Source organism: Dromiciops gliroides, chromosome 2 (genome assembly GCF_019393635.1).
Source record: "Dromiciops gliroides isolate mDroGli1 chromosome 2, mDroGli1.pri, whole genome shotgun sequence".
Taxonomy (NCBI): Eukaryota; Metazoa; Chordata; class Mammalia; order Microbiotheria; family Microbiotheriidae; genus Dromiciops; species Dromiciops gliroides.
The window spans coordinates 599,361,615-599,376,730 of NC_057862.1; the positions used below are offsets into that span (position 1 = coordinate 599,361,615).

A 15,116-nucleotide genomic window follows, 5' to 3' on the forward strand; every position below is an offset into this window, starting at 1 on the left:
CATACACACACCACACCACACACACACATAATTAAATATATATATAAACACATACTTATATACATATATAAATAGATACATGTGCACACATGAGAGAGACAAAGACAGAGACAGAGAGACAGAGATAGAGACAGAGAGAGACAGAGAGAGACAGAGGGAAAGAGGTATGTGTCCCTTAAGGATTAAGAGTTTGGGTGTAAAGTGGAAGTTTTTTTTTAATGTTTTTTTTCAAGGAAGGGCCCAGTCTCACACGAGCTGTGCACCAATTTGTTGTGTTGTTGTTGTTAGTTTTATTTGTTTAGAATTTTATTTTCCAAATTACCATGTAAAACCAAATTTTGACATCAATTTTTTAACACTTTGTGTTCCAACTTCCTCCCTCCCTTATAAAGTGGAAGATTATAAGACAAATATTGAACTCCTTCAGAAAGGAAGAAAAGCTGTGCATAGTTACACATGCTTGTTATCCTAGCTCCCTAGGGAGACTGAGGTTCCTGGTCTTCTTGAGTTCTGAGCTGCAATGAGCTAAGGCAAATGGGTATCCATAAAGATAGTTATTAATATAGTGAGCTGTTTGTAAAGGGAAAAAGGCAGAAATGGGTTTCCTATGTAATGGAACAAGCCAAAGCTCCCAAGACAACACGAGTGAAATCACATAAGATAGAGACTCACTGTTTAAAGAGTAAAATAATAAAAGAAAGAATAACAGAGAAGTTATAACATGACTGCAACAAAAAGTTGGATCTGATGTTTTAATGGAATGAAGCACATGGTTCTGATAATTTTCAGTGATCACATGTTGATTCCTATCATGGAACCCATCTTTTACCCCAATAGTATAAGGCACAACAATTTTCACTGGTATACTATTTTGTTACAACAGACAACATGTTACATTTTGAGTCAGAGTATCTTGTTTTGAGTACTAGCTCTGAAATTTACTATTATTGTACTATTGGGTTAGAAAAACCTTTTTGAAATTTCTTTTCCTCTCCTGAAAAATTATGGGTTAGGACTAAATGGCATCATCTAATTCTAAATCCCATGAAACTTCAAATGAAAGGAGATTGCTTAGTGGGGGGTGAATGTGAATGAGGAATGAAAAGTTCATCTATTCTTTTTAGTCCAGTGTTTTTCATCTTTGAGGAAGGAAGAGGCAGGAATGAAAGAAAGAACCTTCAGTACTGGAAAGAGTGACTACAGTGCTTTCTGTGGAAACCTATGTTTCTTTCAGCACAAGAATATATAAAGAATATGAAATAAAAATGCTAGGCCAATGGGAGTTTGTTGACAACATAGAAAGGATTTCATAGGGTGCAAGGAAATAGGAGGATAGTGGAGAGGTATGATCAAGATGGATGGGGATGTGATCATAAGGGACAAAGAGAAGGAGGAGAGGCTGTTTTGTCTGAGCAGACATCAACGTCTGAAAGCAGTGGTATAATAAAAGTGGGAGTCTGAGGGTCTGAACAAGGAGAGATGGAACTAGAGTAGGTGACACAAATAGCTGTGAAGTAAAGCAATTCTGCCATCATATCTATAGCAAACTATTCTCAGCATTGATGACAATGGAAGTACCACATTTGGCAAATGTCATTCACTAAAGTTTAAATATAAATTAATAAATAAAGATGAGAAGAATAGCTAAACCTTACCAGAAATACTAATTAACCATGAGATGATAAAAAATAACATAATTTGGATGTTTGGGAATCAATTTTAAAGCTATCCCCAAGATGGAATTTTTACAATATAACCAAAGTATGAAGTAGATATGAATACATTCCATCCTATACTCTTTCTAGGAATAATTACATATATGAAAAGTAGATTCATGCTAATTGCTAAACAGGAGCAAGGAGATCATTCTCTACAGAAGACCACATCTTCACAGAAACACAATTAACTAAGAAGTATAGAGAATACAATATCATGGCTATATTTTATTATGCACTGATGACAGAAATAAGCTTCTGATTAGGTAGAACAAAAGACAGTATTAAAGACTTTTCTAAAACAACACATACTCCATACAAATGTTTAGATGAATGCTAGTGGTATAATGCTGTGATTTCATTAATGTAGAGAACTTCCAGTTAGGAAATTCCTTACAACAATTCAGAACAACAAATGTTCTACAACTTATAGTCTTACAGAGTTACATGGGCACAGAAAGTTTTAAGCAACTTTCTTCCCCAGACTCATTTATCCAATAAGTGTCAAGGTAAGAATTGAACCCAGATCTTCCTTACTCTGAGGTAAACTTTCTATTGTGACACACTCCTTATCTAGGTATTTGGTAACAATGTAAATGACTCCTTAATAGATTCAACCATTAACAACAGGGAGACATATGCTTATCAAAGGTGTTTATCACTGCCATGTGTCTGTAATCAATTCCAAATGTAGGGGGATTTCCCTGGAAATTTTATAATCTCCATATGCTTTTTATTTTCCATGAAATTCTAATCATTCCTTCAAGTCTAGGAATATTACAGATTCCTCTATGAGATTCACAATGACTCAAAGAAAATGTACTGTTTTTTTAAAGGATTTAAGAAAGCATATTACTCATATTTTGATTTACAATTACATGGCACATTTATTGAGAGAGTTAATTAGTTTAGCTATTTATCTAGAGCCCGGAAGACCTACATTTAAATCTTCACTTAGTCACTTACTTTACGTATGACCTTGGGCAAGTTACTCACCTCTGTCAGCCTCAGTTTCCTCATTGGTAAAATCAGAATAATAATAGTACTTGCCCCTAGAAATGTTAAGATAAAATGAGATACTTATAAAATATGTAGCAAACTTTAAGACACTACATAAATTGAATTACCATTACTCATGTTTTAGGTGTATTTTATAGAAAACTAGCTGTGTCCTGAATATAGCAGAGTTTGCTCACATTTGAAAATTATACTCCAATTTCAATCATCAAAAATTTATTATCATCATGAAACCCATCTTTTTACCCAGTAGCATGTCACCTTGTTTGCCACAAGTGTATTTAGTCATTGAGGTATTCTTAAATTCTGGTCCTTTTCTCTCATTGATGCTATGTATCTCAATCATATAACTCTAGTCTCCCTAGAAATATTAAAACTGTCAGCAAATCAAAGAGGTATGGAAAGACACATCATGTGTATTATATCTACTTCCTGATTGTATAGATGAAAGTAATAAGTTATGAACAAAAAATGACAAAAACCATTGTGTAGCTACATGTATGATTTTTTTTTTGGTGGGGCAATGGGGGTTAAGAGACTTGCCCAGGGTCACACAGCTAGTAAGTGTCAAGTGTCTGAGGCCGGATTTTGAACTCAGGTACTCCTGAATCCAGGGCCGGTGCTTTATCCACTGCACCACCTAGCCACCCCCTATGATTTTTTTTAAATGTCAGGACATTAATGGAGTACAAGTGAGAATAATATATAGAAAGCCTGAATTCAGCAGCACTAATATTCATGAAATAAAAAAACATTTTATAAGAAATCCTAAAAGTACATTGGAAAGATCTTCTATAGAGAATTCTTAGAAAATATGTGGGCAGGGATTCAAAAGAATAAGAAATGTTGCTAGGTGTATTTTTATTTATGCAAGTGAAGGGCATACCCAAGCCCATTAGATCATATCTATTCATTGCATCAAATATTTTAAACACATTACACAGAAGTAAAAATTTAACTAAAATATTTACATGAAAAAGGTGTGTGTTATCTAAAAGAGATTAAATGAATCATTATCAATGAAACAATTTCTAGATCTAAGAGCAAGAACAAATTCCTTGAATACTTATACAATTGACAGTGTTATTTTTTTTCCAGGGACTCAGTTATTTCTTCTTTGCAGTTGGCTAAGGCTTATGTGCTGATTTAGGCATTCTATTATCTTATCTCTACAGAATGTCTTTCTATTCCTTTCCTTTATTTTTCCTTATTTAATACTTCTATTATATGGGTGTTACTACTAGCATTCCAATGTGTAAACTTTCATTTTCCAACTCATTAGTCCATCTCCTTTTCCTCCATTATTACTATTTATGAAAGTCTAGCTGCTTTCTCTTGGGATCTTATGAGATAGCACAGAAAGTATCCTCGTGGGCTTCTTGATGTTTCACAAACTCTAGTTAATATTTCAGGTTGCTATCTTAGGGCATTTGCATCTCCCCTTATTCATAGATATCTCAATTCTTTTAGAAAAGGGCTGCTACGGTATAATCACTTTGGGCTTTAATTTGCTGCCATTGTAATCTTGTTACACAGTCTAAGGCAGAGAACTATTCCAAAAAGAGACAAGTAAGTTGTTTTTTTTTTTTTACATCTTTAACTAGGCTTCTGAGATATATTTTATAAAAGTCATGTTTCTTGAAATTCTTATGTGAACTAAATATTATTAAGTGACCTAATAAAAATGTAGAATAGAAGCAAACATACATGTCAGGAAGATACCAAACTTCTTGTTTTAATCATATAAAATTAATGAGCTTTCATATTTTATGTAAACATTTATGATGCTAGAGGGAGGAAATTAAGGATAATTATGGCAAGATTTTTTTATTTGTGTCATGGTCCCCTTTGGGAAATCTGGTAAAGCATGTGGACCCCTTCTCAGAAAGAAGACGTTTTTAAATGCATAAATGCAGGGAGGACAACCAAAAAAACCCAATAATTTTGTGGGGAAAGAATTTCCCCCATCCAAGTTCTTCATGGCCCTCCTAAAAATCTCTCTGAAGATGATGAACTTAGGGTATGAAGATTCCTGGTCTTTTATCCTTGACATAATGTTTAAGTTATTTAGGGATATTTTAATATGCAGAGACATAATTCAACAATTCAAGTAAGTAAATTAATATATAGATGCAAGTTTCTATAAATGCTTGGGATACAACAGACAAAAGCAAAAACAAAGAGTTGCTGCTCTGTTGGATTTATCCTTTTAAAGGTAATTGTGGTAAATTAGAAAGAAAGCCAGTCCCAGAGCCACAAAACCTCAGCTCAAACTCCTGACCTACTGACGTGTGATCCTTGGCAAGACATTTCACCTGGGGATTTTAATATTTTTTAAGATTTAAGTTACCAAAAAGCTACCTATTTTCTTGGGAAGAGGAAGTGTTGTCATCTGGGGGAAAGGGTTCCATAAATCAATGAAATCACATTTTTTAAAGGTGCAGGGCTTACCTTCTTTTGGGGGGAATTGAATATGTACATAGATATATGAGTCCAACTTATTTGATAAACAGAATAGTAAAAAAAAAGAACTCTGCAGAAAGATTTTATACAGGAGATATTTTGAACCATGAAAAAATATTGAAGTAATAAGTAGCAGATTGAAGAGGCCTTTAAATGCAAAACAGAAGATTGCATTTCATTCTAGAGTCAATAAAGAACCATTGAAAAAATTTTACGCATGGGAGTGTCATAATAAAATCCTGTATCTGAGGAATATTAATTTGATAGCTATGTGAAGGATGGATAGAGAGGGAGAGACCTAGAAGGGCTACTGATTAGGACGGGGTATGACAATAGTGGTCATGCCATCAAAGAGAAGGAAATGGATGAGAAAATATGATATGGATATAGAATTGGCAAAATTTGGCAACTATTTGTCCTTGAAGATAAAGACAAAAGTTAAGGGTAAATCCAAGGTTCTTTTTCATTTGTTTTTTTTTTTTGGGTTGGTTGGTTTTTTGGGGGGGGGGAGTTGTTCATTTTTTTTTTGTTTTCTTTTGCTTGTTTTGTTTGTTTTGTTTTCAGGGAAATGAGGGTTAAGTGACTTGCCCCAGATCACACAGCTATCCAAGGTTTATTTTTAAAGAAAACTATTAGATGACTGGAAAGATGGTGATAAGCCAGAAAGAAGTAGAAAAAATGAAAGGAAATCAAGGTGAAGCAAAGAAGACAGTGAATTCTGTTCTAGACATGTTTCCTTGAACTAAAGAGGAAAATCTAAATCACAATGTCCAGCAGGCAATTACTGATGTGGAACTGAAGCTGAGGGTATTATTTATCTCTCTAGCTCTATCTGTATATCTGTATATCTGTCTGTGCATGTATATACACACATATATGTGGTTTAATATGCGATTTTATAAGTGTGTTTACACACAGAGATAATAATTGAGCCTATGAGAGCTGATAAGTTTGCCTGAGTACATAAAGAAGAGATAACCCAGCACTGAACTTTGGGAGGCTTCTTTATTTGATAGTTAGAGATGATGACCTCATATATTATTCTAAGACAAATCACAAGATATTAGAGGAGAAACAGGAGAAAGCAATATCATGGAAACCAAAGGAGGAGGGAATATTTAGTAAGAAAGACAGTCTGGAATGTTAAAAGCTGCAGAATGAAGTCATTTTGCAAGTAAATCATAGAACAAAGAAAATGCTACTTGATTAAAAACTTCATTGATACCTGGAAGAGAGCAGGTGGTCAAGTTAGAACCCAGATGGCAAAAGGTTGGAAACTGAGTGGGAGGTGAGAAAAAAGAGGCAATGAGTATGGATTTTTTTTCTAAGAGTTCATCTGTGAATGGAAAAAGAGGTGTAGGATGATAGCTTCAGGGGATGTGGAAATCAAGTGATGCATCTCAAATCAGCTCCTTCATTTAATTTCCATCACTATATTTTTCTAAATGAGGAGTCCCAGTTTTCTTTCAAACAACTACTTTTCTAGACAACTAGAAATCACTGAAAATTGACAAATGTTGGCTTATAAAAGTCAGGAGGCAGAAATTGTCTAAGTTAATGAGAAGTTTAATTCATGCCTGTATTCTGAATACATGTACACAGCTAGCCCACCAGAAAGATTATAGCATTCCCCTATATTCCCTCAATTGGTGTGCCCTTTATGAAACAACTCTGGCTTCTCTCTTTACCAATTTTGTTCCCCAGCTGATGTAATATTGATGCAATTTTCTTTTTTTATCCTGAAGACATCATGTTTTTTAAAACATCCAGAAATTCTCATGTAAAAACAATCCTCCTTTTTCTGTTCTTGCAATTTTGTCAGGTTGACACAAATATTTTTTTCTTTATTAGAACATTCTGTTATAATTTTATACAATTAACCTTTCAGAATTTTACTATATGTCATGCAAACCTAATTTTTCATCTATCATCATTTGTTTTAGCCCTCACTATTTTACTCTCAAAACACTCAGATTTTGCCTTATCTCCAAAATTCTGTAATACCAGGGATGACCTTCATTTTTTTTTAAGTGAGGCAATTGGGGTTAAGTGACTTGCCCAGGGTCATACAGCTAGTAAGTGTTAAGTGTCTGAGGCCAGATTTGAACTCAGGTACTCCTGACTCCAGGGCCGGTGCTCTATCCACTGCGCCACCTAGCTGCCCCACAATGACCTTCATTTTAAAGAATATTTTGTTGTACAGATGTCCAAAAGATCATTATTTCTGCATACCTTATTACTAGACTTTTGTTAGACTAGATTGAAAATCCCTTTTAAAAAACATTTTATGACTAATATTGTTATTTTATTATTATAGAATCAAAAATTCAGTTTGCTGGCCCCTTAGAGGCTATCTCATACCCACTCTACAAATAAAAAAGTCAGAAAATAAGTGATCACAAATCTAGGTAGTAGCAGAACTAACACTAGAAGCCAGGCCCTCCTCGCGAGTAAAGGCATGGCTTAGTATGGTAGTATGATTTTCAGTGACTCCAAAGCTCTATGAAGAATTCACTATTTTTGAGCCTCAGAAATACAGAAACTCTCCCATTATTTAACACAGTGCTCTGTCATATGAGGTACATAATCTTTAGAACTGTAAATTAGATGTAATTTAGTCCAAACCTTTCATTTTTGAGATGAGAAAATAGAAACCTCAGGAAATGAAATGACTGAGGTGATATTAATGGAAAGATCTGGGATGTTAAATCAAGTCCTCTATCTCTAAAAGAATTCTCTTTCCATTGCTTAGTAAATACTCGTTGAATCAAATTATGTCATAGCCACTTGGGGGTAAAAGAAATATTTTTGTAAGAATGGTTGAATTTAGCATTTGATTTTATTTCACTGGGAATCCCAAATGACATTTTTTCTCTCTATATTCAAAAATTCCCCCTAGGTAGTTTTTGGCCATTCCAACAACAAAGAGAATTAATCATGACTAATGCAATACGATTAAATTTTTACTTTAAAAAAATAAAACATCAGATTAGTAGTAGAGCATGAAGTTTAGTTATTGTCAACAACATATATAGGGAATCTAGGCACCAAACTCATGTGTGTGTGTGTGTGTGTGTGTGTGTTCTATGAGCCTCATATGATGGAGCACTGCATTATATGATGGGGATGTCTCTCCTCAATTGGGACTCAAAAATATGTTTTCTTACATTTTTACAGTCATTAAGAAGCATACAATGAAGCTAATTATTTGCATATATAATATGGATGTATATATACATGTGTGTTAAATCTCAATTGATCTTCACTACAAAATTTTGAAGTACATAGTAATTATTATTGCTCATAATTCATAGATGAGGAAACTGAAATAGTGAAGTATCACACCTAATGAAAAGCCAGGGACACAAATCTTCTGACTCTCAGTCCATAGTTATTCCAGTACATTGTGCTCTCACTTAAACTATTACATGTTATGCTCATAACCATAATACTAAAATCTTCAAAGCCCTAGTAAGAGCTAATCTACTACTATCTTGAAACAAATTTCCCCTTCCTTCACTGACTCCATGAAATGAATTTTTTTTTGTGTTTTGGTGATTTTTTTTTCTTTTAAGAGAGGATTTTTGAATTTTTGGTAAATGATAAAATTTTACCATAGCTTTTTCTTTGCTGATTCTGTAAATTTTACTAAATCACAATTCACTTGGTAATTCTGATTGGATGCAATGAAAAGACATTAAGTAGAGATAAAAGCAACATTTTTACTATATTTTAATTTTAGAACTAAAATTTGTTTTAGGCAAATGAAAGGTATATGATAAACTTAATTCTGCAACTACCAACTATTTTCTTTCCTAAAAAATGTTTATTGGAATTCAGCTTTCCAAAGGAAGCACATATTCTGATAATTGAATCAAAATATTTCAGACTTCTTGCATGCAGTTTCATGAAGATATAGCTTGTGGAACTTCTGTGTTAGTGGTTATTTAGTTAGTACATACATTGGAAGAGAGAATCAAGGGAATATTTAAGATGTTTTATTTGCTAGTAATAGTAATAACTGATTTTATGTGAAATTTACAGATGAGGAAACTAAGGTTCTGAATTTTATACACTCTAAGACCCATAGTTCCACAACTAGTAAGTGCACTAAATGATAGGGGTAATTATAGTTACTGTGTGTGGATTTTATTGTAATGGAAATATCCTGCTGAAAAAATTCCCTATGCCCATATAAATGAGCACCTTAGTTAAAATTTGTAAGCTTAGAGCATTAAGAGTTTAAATAAGGGGCAGCTAAGTGGCACAGTGGATAAAGCACCAGCCTGGATTCAGGAGGACCTGAGTTCAAATCCAGCCTCAGACACTTGACACTTACTAGCTGTATGACCCTAGACAAGGTCGCTTAACCCTCAGTGCCCCTCCTGGAAAAAACAAAAACAAAACAAAGTTTAAATGATTTCCTCAGAGTCACCTAGCCAATAGGTGGAATAAGCATTACCTGAATCCAATTTTTGGTTGTTCTTTTTTTTTCTGACTCTTAGGGCATTTTTTCTATTTACTATATATAAACTTGACTGTCAAATATTTTATATAGAAAATTCCATATGTAACGTTAGAGTTTGTAAAGTCACTAGCATTGCGAATTTCTCTCAGGACAAATATTCACAATATGCCTTAAGATTTCATGTAAAACATATGCAGGAAATTCTAGAATAGTGATATTTTAGTACTTATCATTGCCTTATCACTCACTTTATGAATATTCCTTTTTTCCCTCTTTACTTGTCCTGAATCTATTTCCTGAGTGGTTGTTAGAAATGTTAGTAGTGAGCTTCACTTTAGAACACAGTTCTGATCCTACTTCCTCCCCCAAAACAACCTCTACCTTCCCACAAGAAAAAGTCACTTTAGAAAAGTCATATTTAAGGAAATAGTATATTACTTTTCTATTTCTAGTATTAAAAATGTATAAATAAAACAATGGCATTTCCTTTCCTTTTTCAAAATGCTAATTTTAAGACGGGAGGAAAAACCAGGACATTTGCTGAATTACCAAAATGACCTGAAGAGTTTTACATTTTGTAATAATGAAATTTTGACCAAAGAAATTATATTTGGAATTTTAAAAGTCAGAAAAACTGTTCCTTTCTTCTTATAATCTTTAATATCATATCAATATTGAAAAAAAATTAACAAACATGATTTATTATAATGTAGTCCATTAATCCCAGTTCTTCATGACTCTCAGGAAGATTCAACTTATAACTCAAAATATTTATCCAAAAGTTTCCTTTTTTTGAATATGTTTCAATGTTTTCCATGGAACTTTATAATAAAAGACTTAAATTATAAAGAATATAAGATGATCTAAACTCATCATAAGAATTTTGAGGAGAAACAGAAGAATAAATTTCCAAAAAATATTCCAAACATTACTATAATTCTAAGACATTATCATAGTGCAAAGTGCATTCTCAAATTCAAAGTAAGACTTGGAAAAATCTTTCTTTGTGAAACTAAAATCAATTTTGTAATGGGTATCCTAATGCATGCTTAATGGCAGGTCATTGCCAAATTGCCTTCACTCTTTGAACATGTTTTTAAAATAGTACCCTCATATTGGGGATACATAGCTGAAACTAAATAATCTGAAGTGGAATGCCATAAAGCAGCTAGATTCAGGTTAAGATTACATATAGGACATAGACCTATACATATGTACATGTATAAATATGTACATATAAAAATTTATAAAAAATACATGCATATATGCATCTCTGGGGCAACTAGTTGGCACACTGGAAAAATCACTAGACCTGGAGTAAGGAAAACCTGAGTTGAATATGGCCTCAGATATTAATATGACCCCAGGCGAGTTACTTAACCTCTATCTACTTCAGACACTTGCAACATATGTGAGCCTGGATACATCATTTAAAACTCTGTTTCCGTTTCTTCATCTGTAAAATGGATATTATGTTAACATCTACATCTCAAGTTTGATGGAAGATGAAATGAGATAATATATGCAAAGCATTTTGTAAACATTAAAAATTATATATAAATGCTTATAACAATTATATTAATATGGGTATGTATGCACATACATATGTAGTCTCAATTCAAAACAGTTCATTTCTATGAAAAGGCAATTTACTAGGTGCCATGGATACAAAGACAAAAAAGGAAAGAAAAAATATTGTAACCATCAGAAAGCTTACATTCTACTAGGGTACATAGCACATACAAATATTTTTAAAAGTATTTTGAGGAGAAAGAATGATAATAACTAGGAGTATGAGAAAAGTTTTCCCTAAGAAGGTACTACCAAAGTTGATACTTGAAAGTAGTTAGAGTTTATCAAAGATTGAAGTAAGGATGGAGTACATTCCATGAATGGAAGATAGACTATTCATAGATATGGACATGGCAATCATACCTTCTGCCATATAACCTTTAGGAAACCATTGATTTTTTTTTATTCTATCTTTCTCTACTAAATAATTTTTCAATGGTATAACTCATGTCCTAAATTCTAATGTCTCAGTTTTCACAGTGGAATTCATGACGTACTGCTACATGTTATGTCCCTATTTTTCCCAGTCTTATCATCCTCCTCATTATAGATTTAGTTCTAGAAAGGACCATAGAAGTCATCTAGTTCAACATCCATATTTGTCAATGAGGAAATTTAAATAATTTTAATTAATTGACTCATTCATAATAGATGAAAGAAGCACAATTTGAACTCAGCTTTTCCACCAGATACTATGCTCTTTACAATGCACTGTGATCGGCCTTCAGTTTGCCATGAATGTCTTTTGTGATGCTCACAAGATGGAGATGACATCCCTGTCAAAGGCGAAGTCGCAAAGAATAAGCTCCAGCCAGTCCTGGATTGCCCCCAAAGGCTTAATATATGGTTCCTGATGACAGAATAGGTTTGTTAGTCAGGAACGTCTAACTATTTATGATGATATCCATTCCTTATAGGCTGCTGAAAAGGTGACTTCAGTCATTGCAATCTAGGAAATAAAGATATATAAAAATAGGCACTTAATATTGTGGATCCCTCACCAGCATGTAATACTACCAGTAGTAGAGAGGCAGGAAAGATAAAACAAAAATGCAAAGAATTTCTCAAATTTAAGATCCTTTATATTTTGTGTTCATTGGCATTGGGGAGAAATAAAAATTTAAATAAGCTGAATCCATATGCTAGTTTTAAGATTTAGTCACATCAGTTGGAGTCATTAATTCCATTTTTTCTCCATGTTTTAATTTGTTCAGTGGTCCTGATTTAATTTCTTTTTTTTTGTGACCACATTTATTTTATTACTCTTTTTCCTTTTACCCTAGAAGCATGTAATTAAGATTGAGCATAAAGTACAGTGTCATTACAACTAAAGTTGCTTTCATTAATTCTTCTGAGCTGGAGGCCAAAGAAATATACACAGAGATACTGATTTATACTCATCAAAAACATACTATTTAATGGTTTTGCAACTCTTCTTAGTGAAAGTGAACCACTAACTTTGATAATAAAAATGGCATTCAGGACCCAAATTCCACCTTCTTCTCTATGGAGAAATTAATACAACCTATTTGGAGGGGGAGAAGGAAAAAATGGCCTTTTCTTGGCTCTTCATTTTTTCAATGACACAAACAAAATGAAATTTGATTAGGATTTTTTTAATGAATTTTTAAGATCTTAATGGCAAAAGTGTTTCCCAACAGAACTTTTTGATGCATCTAGCCAGTGCCCACTCTTACCCATTTGAATTTCCTTAGGAGCAAGCCACAATGAGCCAAAGGGGTTTGTCCTTTTAAGACTATATGTATCGGGGCAGCTAGGTGGCGCAGTGGATAGAGCACCGGCCCTGGAGTCAGGAGTACATGAGTTCAAATCTGGCCTCAGACAATTAACACACACTTACTAGCTGTGTGACCCCTGGGCAAGTCACTTAACCCAAATTGCCTCACTAAAAAAAAAAAAAGAAAAAAAAAAGAAAAAAGACCTATATGTATCTACTGTTACTCAACAAAACCTCACCCATGGCTATAACCACCAGTTTACTACTCACCAGAACCAAATGTACCAATAGATTTGAAATTCAATTGATACTATCTTCTCCTTCCTTTTCTGCTCTATGTATTTACAGATTTTTCTTGTTTAGTCACTTTAAATGGATATCCTTAACTGTTACTTTACTGTAACTCATTAAAAACAATTATTAGTTAGTGATTTAAGGAAATGCTGTGATTTGGGTGGGCATAAAATATGCAGTCAAAATTAAGTATATTACACCCTGCAGCATCTCTCTTCCTTTGTATTAAAGCGATAAATAAAAGTGTCAAATTTTATCTACAATACCCAAACTACAAATTAAAAAATAAAATTTAGTTTACTTGTTTACTTGGTATTTTTTAGACCAAAAACAAAAAAAAGTTTATTTTAGTTCAGTATTTTAAAAACTAAATACAATATAGTTGAGTTGTGTGGATTTTATTGCCTAATACCTATTAACTCCAATTATCTAATATTGATCATATATTAATAGATTGTTGACTTTTGTTTTTTCCAACTGATTTCCGTTATTTTTCATATAGTTAATAGTTCTTACTTTTATTAGGGGCTGATAATATTAGTTTTGTTGATGACATGAGGTAGATAGAAAGAGAGCTGGCTTTGAAATCCTGAACATGGCTCTGCCATTTACTACCTATGTGCCCTTGGACAAGACACTTAACTTCCCATTAAGCATCAGTTTCTTCATTTATAAAATGTGAGGATTAGATTAGTCAACCTCTGAGGTAGGTTTGACCCCTATTCACCCATGACAGGAGTTGCTAATATCTACTCACAATGGGTTCTAAACTTAATGGTTGAGTTTTAAAAAGAAACAACACAAATTACTTGAAACAGATTCAAATAGCAAAATTGAATAAATAATCTAGAAATTTGAGAGTAGAAATGCCAATATGGATAAAGACTGCTAATTTTCTAATTATGGATGGGGATATTTATAATCTAAGCCTAATAGGAATCTGACTTTTTTGATCAGTCAATTACCAATAAAATTTTACTTCACAGACATAACATTTTTAGATTGAGAGGGAAATTTATAGATCTTCTAATCTAATCCCCTAATTTTATGGAAAGGTGAATTTTAAAATAGTTTTTTTTTTAAAAACTCCCTACCAAATGCTTCTATTTATGTTCCTACCCAGGACTTTTTCTCCCATAATCCTTGAATTTCTCCAACTGGAATCTGTTATAGGACTAACCACAATCTTCAGTTTCATTTAATATGGAAAGCAATATAAAATTATGAAAATAACCTCTTACACTCTATGGAAAATTGATGGATCTGTCTTTGATTGGCTATTACAGTAATAACTCCTTACATGAAGATGCCACAGATGTTGAATGCTAAACACTGACTAAATTGGGGCAATTGGACAACCTCCAACCTTAAACCAAGAAGTAATTATATATACTGGGAATTAGGAATCAACATCTTCAATGTGGTTCAATTCAACAGCTTTACATTGATTAACTTACCATGTTCAAAAGCTTCTTATGAGGCATTATAGAGAATAGAAAATTGAATCTGCCTCTATCTTCAAAGAGTTTTGCAATTTAATGTAATTTGTTTAAAACCAAAAAAGTATAAAAATAAAGTCCCCCAAATAAGGTTATGGATTAGAACTACTTTACTCTTATTGTTTTGATCTGAAACATTCCCTTTAAGTTGTTAGAAATGCTAATTATCCATGCTGATTAACGGCACATTGTTTTCAATTATGTTATTTATAATTATGAGCAAAAATTTATAGTGAATTCTTGTAAAATAGGTGATTTTTATATTCAGTCCATTAACAGTAGAATGGATAAAATTCATTATCTAATTCTCAACCAAAAGTAAAACATTTAGCTTTATAAAATGATTGTCA

The 15,116-nt window shown here is 32.9% G+C and overlaps 1 protein-coding gene across 26 annotated transcripts in view; it reads left to right on the forward strand.

The window, feature by feature from the left end:
* The window catches only part of NRXN1 (neurexin 1), a 1,484,103-nt gene that overhangs the window by 142,807 nt on the left and 1,326,180 nt on the right, over window positions 1–15,116 (forward strand). The window lies entirely within an intron of this gene.